This window comes from Pan troglodytes, chromosome 1 (genome assembly GCF_028858775.2).
Source record: "Pan troglodytes isolate AG18354 chromosome 1, NHGRI_mPanTro3-v2.0_pri, whole genome shotgun sequence".
NCBI lineage: Eukaryota > Metazoa > Chordata > Mammalia > Primates > Hominidae > Pan > Pan troglodytes.
This window is the reverse complement of record NC_072398.2, coordinates 67250764-67261990: the sequence shown is the minus strand read 5'-3', so window position 1 is coordinate 67261990 and position 11227 is coordinate 67250764.

Sequence of the window (11227 nt, the reverse complement as noted above, 5' to 3'; positions counted from 1 at the left end):
ATAGAGTCTCGGTTTGAGAAGATGAAAAAATGTTCTGGAGATAGATGGTGGTGGTTGTACAACAATGTAAATATACTTAACGCCACTGAACTATTCACTAAAAAAATAGTTAAAATGGTAAATTTTATATTAAGTATTTTGTCCACAATTTAAAAATAAAATTTAAGAAAAAACAAGGAGGAAATTTGGATACAGAGATGAAAGACACAGAGAAGACACCATGTGACAAAAGAGGCAGAGACTAGAATGATGCAGTCCAGAAATGCCAAGCAAGGACTGTTAACAGCCACCAGCAGCTGGGGAGAGGCAAGAAGGGATTCTCCTTTAGAGCCCTAGGGGAACACAGCCCCGCTGACAGCTTGATTTCAGACATCTAGCCTCCAGAACTGTGAGAATAAATTTTTGTTGCTTTAAGCCAAGAAAAAAAGGAACTCATGAGCCTTAGAGCCCCAATCTGAAGCTTCTGTGAAACATTACACAAAGCGATATATCTAGCCAGCTTGGAATGGATTCAGGAGGGTGAAGTATCATTATTTCACGTGGATTAAGTGCTTAAAATGTGCAGGTCTGAAGTGTCTGTAAATGTACCTGCCCAAACAACAGCCAAGTCTCATTCTTTTCCTTGGGGGAAGCTACTTGTCTTCGTAAATCACTGCCTAAGTGGGGCATCACCAGGAAGAAAGAGTGAAGCAGATAAACTTTATCTCCTGTGATCCTAAGCCCAGTTTGCCCACTCTTACTTTCCACCAGAGCAGCAATGGTGGTGGGAAAATTGTGAAGGAGTTAAGAGACTTGTTTTTATTTTTTGTGTTAATTTATTCATTTATTTGTTCACAGATAGTCAGCCATTGAGTACTTTTTGCATAATCCAAGGAATATGTAAATTTGTTTAGTTGACAAATATTTGAGTGCCGGCCATGTGTAAAATGCTGGTATATGCACTGGAGATATGGTAGTGAACAAGACAATGTCCCTGTGGCTACCATGAAAATGCACCTCTCAGATCTCCTATTTCAGGGAATGTCACTGACACCCCCAGCTGTTGTGTTCTGAAATCTGTCACAATATTCCTGCCAAGGCTACACTTCCCATAATCTGCTTCCAGCTGTTAACTGAACATGGCTGAGGTACTAGGATAGGCCAGGTCCTGAAAGATGTAGGCTTCCTATAATGAATGACTTTGGCTTAGGGACTCCTTGGCCTTCCAGAAACTTTCTTAAAATTATACTGCAATCCATGGTCTGTCTTTCTTACTTTCCCTCCTTCACAAGAGTCAGAACTCCAGTATAGTCTAACCTGTTTTCCAGCTTTCTCTGGTTTCTTCCCCATATTCCCTTACTGGTGTTTCCCCCAGTATGTCTATTGTGTCTTGTATTAGGCCATTTTTGTGTTGATATAAAGAAATACCTGAGGCTGGGTGATTTATAAAGAGAAGATTTTTAATTAGCCCAAGGTTTTGTAGGCTTTATAGGCATGGCTCTAGCATCTTTTCTTCAGTGAGGGCCTCAAGAAGCTTACAATCATGGGAGAAGGTAAAAAGGGAGCAGGCATCTCACATGGTGAGAGCAGGAGCAAGAGAAGTGGGGAGGTGCTACACACTTTTAAACAACCAGGTCTCATGAGAACTCACTCACTATCATGAGGACAGCACCAAGACATTCATGAGGGATCCACAGCCACACCCAAACATCTCCCACCAGGCCCTACCTCCAACATTGGAGATTACATTTCAACATGAGATTTGGAGGTAACAGACATCTAAACTATATCACATCTCTAACCCCATCTTGATGTCTGCTTCTTAGAGGGCCCTGACTAGCAGTCCCCAACTCTGTGCAGGAGGTGGCAAAGAGAGTGGTTAAGAGAACAGGCTCTGGAGTCAGACTGCCTGGTTTGAAGCCCTGCCCTGCCATTTACTAACAGGCTGTCTAATTTCTCCCTGCCTCCATTTCATCAGCAACTTTGCCTCAGTTTCATCATCTGTAAAATGAGGATAATAATAGTATATTAATCTCATAGCATTGTAGTTAGGATTAAACATGTTGTTATATTTAAATACCATGAGATTTACAAAACACTGCTGAAAGAAATCAGAGACAACACAAACAAATGGAAAAGCATTCCATGCTTGTAGACAAGAAGAATCAATATCGTTAAGATGGTCATATTGCCCAAAGCAATTTACAGATTCAATGCTATTCCTATTAAGCATAACAATGTCATTTTTTCACAGAATTAAAAAAAAACTACTCTAACATTCACACGGAACCAAAAAAGAGCCCGAATAGCCAAAGCAATCCTGAGCAAAAAGAACAAAGCTGGAGGCATCACACTACCTGACTTCAAAACTATGCTACAAGTCTATAGTAACCAAAACAGCATAGTTCTGGTACAAAAACAGATACGTAGAACAATGGAATAGGTTAGCAACCCCAGAAACAAAACCACACACCTAAAACCAACCATCTGATCTTCAACAAACTCAACAATAGCAAGCAATAGGGAAAAGACTCCCTATTCAATAAATGGTGCTGGGATAATTGTCTAGCTATATGCAGAAGATTGAAACTGGACTCCTTCCTTTCACCATATAAAAAAATCAACCCAAAATGGAGTAAAGACTTAAATGTAAGACCTAAAACTATAAAAACATTAGAAGAAAACTTAGGAAATAACATTCTGGACATAGGCCTTGGCAAAGATTTCAAGAAGTCTCCAAAAGCAATTGCAACAACAAAAAATTGACGAGTCATAATTAAATGAAAGAGCTTCTGCATAGCAAAAGAAACATAATAAAGAGAACCTATAGAATGGGAGAAATTATTCACAAACTATGCATCCAACAAAGGCCTAATATCTAGAATCTATAAAGAACTTAAACCAACAACCAAAAAACAACCCCATTAAAAAAAAAAAGACAAAGGATATGAAAAAACCCTTCTCAAAAGAAGATATACACATGGTCAATGAGCATGTGAAAAAATGCTCAACATCACTAATCATTAGATAAATTCAAATCAAAACCATAATGAGATACCATCTCACACCAGTCAGACTGGCTATTATTAAAAGTTCAAAAAACAACAGATGTTGATGAGGCTTCAGAGAAAAGGGAATGTTTATACACTGCTATTGGAAATGTAAATTAGTTCAGCAACTGTGGAAAGCAGTTTGGAGAGTTCTCAAATAATTTAAAAAATAACTCTCTTTTGACCCAGCAATCCCATTACTTGATATATACCCAAAGGAATATAAACTGTTCTACCAAAAAGACATATGCACCTGTATGTTCATCACAACACTATCCACAATAGCAAATACATGGAATCAACTTAAATGCCCACCAACAATGGACTGGATAAAGAAAATGTGGTATGTACACACCATGGAATACTATACAGCCATAAAAAATAAAATCATGTTATTTGCAGCAACATGTATGCAGCTGAAGGCCGTTATCTTAAGCAAACTAACACAGGAACAGAAAACCAAATATCACATGTTCTCACTTATAAGTGGGAGCTAAACCTTGAGTGCATATGGACATAAAAATGGGAACAACAGACCCTGAGGCCTACTTTGAGTGAGGGGAGGGTAAAGATTTAAAAAAAAAAAAAACCTACCTATTGGATACTATGCTCACTACCTGGGTGATGAAATCATTTGTACACCAAACCCCAGCAACATGCAACTTACCCATGTAACAAACCTGCACGTGTACCCCCCCAAACCTAAAATAAAAGTTGAGGAAAAAAATAATATGTAAAGTGCTTAGAATGGTGCCAGGTTACAAGGTCTATATAAACATCAGTTATTATAGAGCTTGTGTTTTAGTAAAGGAGATAGAGAAATATATAGAAAAAATACTAGGTGGTGAAAATACTAAGGTGAAAATCAGGAGAGTTATGTGATATGGTGACTAATGAACCATTTTAGATTTGGAAGCTAGGAAAGGTCAACAAGAAAGAATAACTAGAAGTTATTCCATATATTGCTGAGTTCAGTATAGCTAAACTTGACTGTGCTCCAGCTGATCTGAGATCTGGGGAAGAATTGCTTAGCCAAAGCTAACAGCTTGTGTAAAGACCTGAAAGCAAGAATGAGTGGTCATGACTCAGACAAAACAAGAGGAACAGGGAATCTAAAGGATGGTAACAGTGGAGGAGACAGGTGAGGAGTCCAGGGATTCAGGCAGAAACCAGACAGAAGAGTCTCATTCCTTTCTTCTTTCATTAATTCATTCAGTGTGTATTTGGCAGCCACCCAACTAAGTACCAAGAACTGATAATTCTAGCTCTGAACTTTCTAGTCACATATTAGAGGTAACTTGAAGTAGTCAAGTCCTAGACAAAACTCACACAGGAGGTAAAACATTCCTCTAAAGACCGCCTCCTTCTTTGTGTTTTTGCATAACTTGATTCAAGTTTTCTGTCCTTTGCACATTTCTACTTATAGACATACTTATGATGAACATAGGCTTGTTTTTTATTTAAGTTTACCTTATAGATACTTCAGTTTTTAAAAATTATATATGGTGCTTAATACATATAAAATAACTAGATTCATTTTAGTTATCAAAGTTCTGATAGCTTGAAAACAACAACAACAAACAACTCTGACTAGTAGAATTAGAAATTATTCCATACATTGCTGAGTTCAGCATAGCTTAACTTGACTGTGCTCCACTTGATCTGACCAGCAGTTAATGAATTCCTTTCATAAGGGGGTGGAGTTTGGTAACCCCTCTAGCAGTTTTATATAATAGTGTCTGAAACACCCACTTAGGGGTATTTTTTATTTTACCTTGTGTTGCAGTCTAATGTGAAGCCAGAGATTAATGTTTTGCAACTTCAAGGTCTTAAGCAAGCACTTAATTCTGCATAACATAGAGCTTTCTCTGAACAGGCATAGCCATATAATTCATCAGGGTCTAAGTGTCCTCATTTATAAAAAAAGTCTAATAAACATTTAATATATATTACATAAACATTTAATTTAAATATTAGCCTGAATGAGTCACACCTTCTCCAATGGAATCCCCTGAATCTGGAATGTGGGACAATGAGGAGATTATGAAGCTCTTTTGGGGTACGCTTTTTACCCACAAATTCAGTCAAGGTGAAAAAAATCTCTAACTGGAATTTCAGATGGGGAAGTGACAGCTAAAGTGGTGAACTAGACAGAAAAACCACTGGGCTTTCATCTCAAATTAGAGCCTGAGGATAAGAATAGCTTTTGCAGCAATACTCACCTGGGCAAAATTACAAAGGACATTAGTTTCCAGGTCTCAAGCTGCAGTTGGCTATAGTGAGTCTTCCCTCAAGGGCTGCATACCTTCCTCTGATAAAATCTATGAACTCCCCCGGGAAGCCAGAGATTTCCTTGTTATATCTGCCTCTAATTGGGGTTCAGCCTCTTAGTCCATTTGTTGCCATGAAGGAATACCTGAGGCTGGGTGATTTGTAAAGAAAAGAGGCTTATTTGGATCATGGTTCTGCAGGCTGTACAAGGAGCATAATGTCAGTATCTGCTTCTGGTATGGGCCTCAGGCTGCTTCCACTCATGGTGGAAGACAAAAGGGAGCTGGCTTGTGCAGAGAGCAGATGGTGAGAGAGGAGGCAAGAGAGATGGGAGGGGGGTGTCAGGATCTTTATAACAACTCTCTCTCATGAGAACTAATGGAGCAATAACTCATTCATTACTGTGAGGATGGCACCAAGACGTTCATGAGGAATCTGCCCCTATTACCCAAACACTTCCCATTAGGCTCACTTCTAATATTGAGTATTGAATTTCAACATGAGGTTTGGAGGGTCAAATATCAAAACTATAGCAGGACCTGTGCTATTTACTAACCCTGTGGCATCAGTTGTTCAGTCTGCAAAATACAGCAACTTATAACTGACACCTATCTTCCTCAAAGAGTTATGGTGAGTTTTTACCATAACTATATGTGAGGGAGAAAAGCAGTAACTTAGAGAACAAAGTGGGCAATGAAAAAAGCACTTCCTGGGATCTTAGCATTGAAAGGGAAGGATATAAGACTGATTATTCTCTAGACTAAACAAAGGGCCATAGCAGCAGAAAGGAAATCGATTCTAATATTGGATAATTGAGGAAGGAAAATAAAGCTTGCCTATATTGTGTTGCTTGTTTGATTATGGAAATGAAAATATCATTTTTACTAAGGTGGTTCTTTACCTGAAGCAGTGGCTCTCAAGTTTGATTGCTCCTCAGAGTCACTGCGTTGAGCCCAATCCCACACTTACTGAGAATATCTGAGACCTCCACTTCTGGCTAAGATGGAATAACAGATCATGATACTCTCCCATTTAAAATAGCCAAAAATGGACAAAGTATATAAAACAATGTTCTACAGGGCACTTCACATAGAAAAAAAAGGAAGGACAATAATCTTGGAGACATGGGAAAAACATTAGGTAAGCATTGATTATCCCAAGCTTACTACCTGAGAAACCTGAGAAAGCTTCTAGGCTCTGGTGCAGAGTGGAGCCTAGTGGACTGCTTGAGCTGGAAGGAGAAAGCAGAGTCTGGTGAGATTAAGCTGGTAGAATTCTAAGGACAGAATACCAGAGAGAAAGAGCTACAAAGAGAGAGAATGAAAGTGTGAGCACTTTGGATATGTGCAAATATACCCCTTGAATATTCAACTGAATATTGAAAATGTATAAGAAAACTACCTAAGACTGGGTTGGGGGAACTGTCTAAAAGGACTAGAAGTGACAGCATCCAGCATCCACATAGGGCCAAAAATAGCACCTATTCTTAATACCCAGAATGGAAGACCTCAAGATTCAAAGGTCAATGGGTAGGTCAAACAGGTTGTTGCTTCAGTGGTATGGAATAATTAGTCCTATACTGATAACTGTTCCAATCCTGCCTAACAAAACTTAAAATCAGACAGAAAAAAATTAAACTGTTTCCAAGTAACTTAACTATATTCCAGAGTATATAAGCCCAAGAGTATTTATAGAAATACAAAAATACCCAGCAGTCAACAAGATAAAATTCACAATGTTTGGCATTCAACAACAAAAATAAATTACTGGCCATAAAAGGAAGCAAGAAAATATAACTCATAATGAGGAGATAAGTCAAGTAATTGAAAATAACCCAGAATTGACACAGATGCTAGAGTTAGCAGACAAGGACATGGAACCACCAGTTATTATGGCTGTACTCTATATAAGTCAAAAAGTAACTAGAGATATTTCTATGAAAAAAGCTTAAAGAAAACTTCTAGAGAAGAAAATGACAATGTTTAACATAAAAACACACTAGTTGGAAATAGCAGATTAGAGATGGCAAAAGAAAAGATCAGTAAACTATAAAGACAGAGCAACAAAAACTATTCAAAATGAAACACACAGGAAAAAAAGAATTAAAAATAAAACAGCAGTGAGCTATGGGATACCTTCAAGCAGCTTAATATTTTTAAAACTAGAATACCCAGACAGAGAGACAGAGACAGAGACAGAGAGGGAGGAGTGGTGAGAAAAAAATGTTATAATAAATATTTACAGAACAAAATGACTGAAATGTTCCCAAATTTGAGAAATACAATAAGACACAGATCCAAGGAAGTCAACAAAACCCAAGCACAAAAAATTAAAGAAAATTACACCACATTGAATAAGAAACCTGCTCAAAACCAATGATAGAGAATCCTAAAGGCAACCAGAGGAATAAAAGACATTAACGGCTGAGGAACAAAGATAAAAAAGAAAACAAGCCAGGCATGGTGGCTCAAGCCTGTAATCCCAGCACTTTGGGAGGCCGAGGCGGGTGGATCACAAGGTCAGGAGATCGAGACCATCCCGGCTAATGTGGTGAAACCCCATCTCTACTAAAAATACAAAAAAATTAGCCAGGCGTGGTGGCGGGCGCCTGTAGTCCCAGCTACTCTGGAGGCTGAGGCAGGAGAATGGCGTGAACCCGGGAGGCAGAGCTCACAGTGAGCCAAGATCGCACCACCGCACTCCAGCCTAGGCGACAGAGCAAGACTCCATCTTAAAAAAAAAAAAAAAAGAAAACGGACATCTTATTGGAAACAATGCAAGTTGAGAAGACAGTGATGTCACACTTCAAAATACTAAAAAAAAAAAACTATCAACCTAGAATTTTATAATCAGTGAAAATAGCTTTCAAAAATTAAGGCTAAATATTTTTTCACACTAAAAGAATGTTACAGCTTTTCTTTTACAGCAGATTTGCACTATAATAAATGTTAAAAGAAGTCCTTCAGGCAGAAGGAAAGTAATACCAGATGGAAATACAGATCTGTAAAAAAGAATTAAGAACAATGGAAATTGTAACTACATAGGTAAATATATATATATTATTATTTAAGTCACTTTTGACAATAATTAGCTGCTTAGACACAAATGATACATTGTGGTATTTAGTTTATTACAGTTTTAAACATCTGTAAAAGTAAAATAGATGACTAAAATAGCATAAAGTTCAGAAGGGAAGTAATATACTATCGTAAATTTCTTCTATTATATATGAAGTGAAGGTAGACTCTGATAAGTTAAAGAAGTATATTATTTACCTTAAAACAAATACTAAAATAAAAAAGAGATGTAGCTAATAATCCAAAAAATTAGATTAAATGAAATAATAAAATCTATTCAAATATTCCAAAAGGTGGCAAATATAGGGGGAAAAGGTGGGAGAAGGGGGATGCATAGGGAACAAATAGAGAACAAATAATATAATAGACCCAAACCTAACCATCTTAATAATCACATTAAATATAAGTGGTCAAAGTGCCCTAACTAGAAGGCAGAGATTATGACATTGGATAAAAAGTAAGACCCAACTGTATGCTGACTACAAGGAATATACTTCAAATATGAGGACACAAATAGCTTAAGAGTAAAATGATGGAAAAAGATTACCACACTCACACTAATCAAAAGAAGGTCAGAGGGACTTGACCTTCTTTTGATTAGTGTGAGTGTGGTAATCATCTATCATCATGGCAGATGGGAAGTAGGACTAGATTGCAGCTCTGACTCAGATGGACAGAGCAGCATGTGGAGGTTCACATTGTGAATTTTAGCTCCTGAACAACTGCAAGAACAAACCAGGAATCCCAAGAGGACCCAAAGACCCTCTGAAGGAAGTGGATTGCTCCTGAATGACCTGGGAGACACCCCAAATACTGTGAGTGCCCAAACTGCAAAAGTGGGAAAGGGAGATCCTTCACTCTCAAGTGTACATCCCCACTAGGGAAACTGAAGGTGTAGTTTGTGGGAGAAGTTTCTGACCTTATCTGGAGCTGAGTCAACTTAGAATGCTGAGAAAAATACAGTGGCAGAGGACGCAGTGGGAAAGGCCCTGGGAACTCTTGCAGGGTCCCCAAGCAGGCCATTCCTTCCTGGCACCACAAGGATCCTTCAGGAGGGTGGACAGAGGCATGGGGAAAATGATACAGGGAGGAAGAAGTCTCCAGCTGAACTTTGTAACAATTTGAATGGGGCAAGAAGCCTCCTGGCCAGAACTCAGGGGAGGGCATGAATCCAACATGCAGACTCCATAGGTGGGGGAAGAACCAAAGCCCTTTTCTTTTGCAGCTGAGAGGTAGGTAGCCTGGGGCAAGTTCTCAAGCCCTACTTGCCCACTGCCTAGAAACATACTTGATGCTGTTGGGGGGGGGGGGGGCGCACAGTGGGAGTGGGACCAGCCCTTTGGATTGCGTGAGAGCTGGGTGATGGCTGTGATTGCCAGCTTTCCCCCACTTCCCTAACAACCTGCATGACTCAGCAGAGGCAGTCACAGTCCTCCTAGGTACACAACTCCATTGGCCTGGGAACCTCACCCCCACCCCCCACAGCAGCCACAGCAAGTCCCACCCAAGGAGAGTCTGAGCTCAGACGCACCTATTCCTGCCCTCACCTGATAGCCCTTCCCTACTCACCCTGGTAGCTGAAGACAAAAGGCAATACTCTTGGGAGTTCTAGGGCCCTGCCCACCACCAGTTCCTCTCCATACAATTATAGCTGATGCTCTCTGGAAAGTGCCACCTTTTGGCATGAGGCCAACCAGCACAAAAACAGAACATTAAACCACCAAAGCTAAGAATGCTCACAGAGTCCATTTCACCTCCCTGCCACCTCCACTGGAACAGGTGCTGATATCCATGGCTGAGAGATCCATAGATGGTTCACATCACAGGATTTTGTGCAGAAAACCCCCAGTACAAGCTCAGAGCCTGGTAGACTTGGTGGGTGGCTAGAGAGATAACAGAAGAGAGGTAACAATCGCTGCAGCTTGGCTCTCAAGAAGCCACATCCATAGGAAAAGGGGGAGAGTACTACATCAAGGGAACACCCCAAGGGACAAAAGAATCTGAACAGTCTTCAGCCATAGACGTTCCCTTGGACAGAGACTATCCAAATGAGAAGGAACTAGAAAACAAACTCTGGTGATATGACAAAACAAGGCTCTTTAACATTCCCCCTCCTCAATCACACTAGCTCACCAGCAATGGATCCAAATCAAAAGAAATCTCTGATTTACCTGAAAAAGAATTGAGGAGGTTATTAAGCTAATCAGGGAGATACCAGAGAAAAGCAAAGCCCAATGCAAGGAAATCCAAAAAACAATACAAGAAGTGAAGGGAGAAATATTCAAGGAAATAGATAGCATAAAGAAAAAACAATCAAAACTTCAGGAAACATTGAACACACTTATAGAAATGCAAAATGCCCTCGTAAGTCTCAGTAATAGAATTGAACAAGTAGAAGAAAGAAATTCAGAGCTCAAAGAAAAGGTCTTCAAATTAACCCAATCCAATAAAGTCAAAGAAAAAAGAATAAGAAAATATGAACAAAGCCTCCAAGTCTGGGATTGTGTTAAACCACCAAACCTAAGAATAATCAGTGTTCCTGAGGAAGAAGTGATATCTAAAAGCTTGGAAAATGTATTTGGGGGAATAATTGAGGAAAACTTCCCCAGCCTTGCTAGAGACCTAGACACCCAAATACAAGAAACATGAAGATCACCTGGGAAATTCATCACAAAAGATCATCACCTAGGCACATAGTCATCAGGTTATCTAAAGTTAATTGAAGGAAAGAATCTTAAGAGCTGTGAGACAAAAGTACCAGGTAACCCATAAAGGAAAACCTATCAGATTAACAGCAGATTTCTCAGCAGAAACCCTACAAGCTAGAAGGGTTTGGGGCCCTATCTTCAG